Here is a 422-nt window from a genome sequence, read left to right as displayed (position 1 = left end):
TTCACCGCATCAGGATGTGNCCAAAACAGGTCAGTAATAACATTTGAATCGTCGGCACACCTACTCCAATAACTGTACTTATCCCGGTCCAACAACATCATAAACTGTTGTAGTTCAGTTCTTGACCCTCTAATTGATCGTTTATACGCTTGCCTTGCGTTGTAGATTTGTTTAATGGTTGTGACATTTCGATCATTATTTTGTTTGAGGGTTAATAAAATATTTCCAGGTGTAACTTTACTCTTTATCTATCAACCAGTAATGATTTCTCACTCATATTTAACTTGCCAGCATAAGGGTGCCCGANTAAAGTTTCAGCCAACTCATGGTTGTGATGTCCACACATAACATTCAATACCCATCCATCCTCGTCTAAACATGGTCTACCTTTTAATCTAAACAGACACTCACATTTACGAGTA

Source organism: Vigna radiata, unplaced genomic scaffold, assembly GCF_000741045.1.
Source record: "Vigna radiata var. radiata cultivar VC1973A unplaced genomic scaffold, Vradiata_ver6 scaffold_7, whole genome shotgun sequence".
NCBI classification, from domain to species: Eukaryota; Viridiplantae; Streptophyta; class Magnoliopsida; order Fabales; family Fabaceae; genus Vigna; species Vigna radiata.
This window is presented reverse-complemented; position numbering follows the sequence as displayed.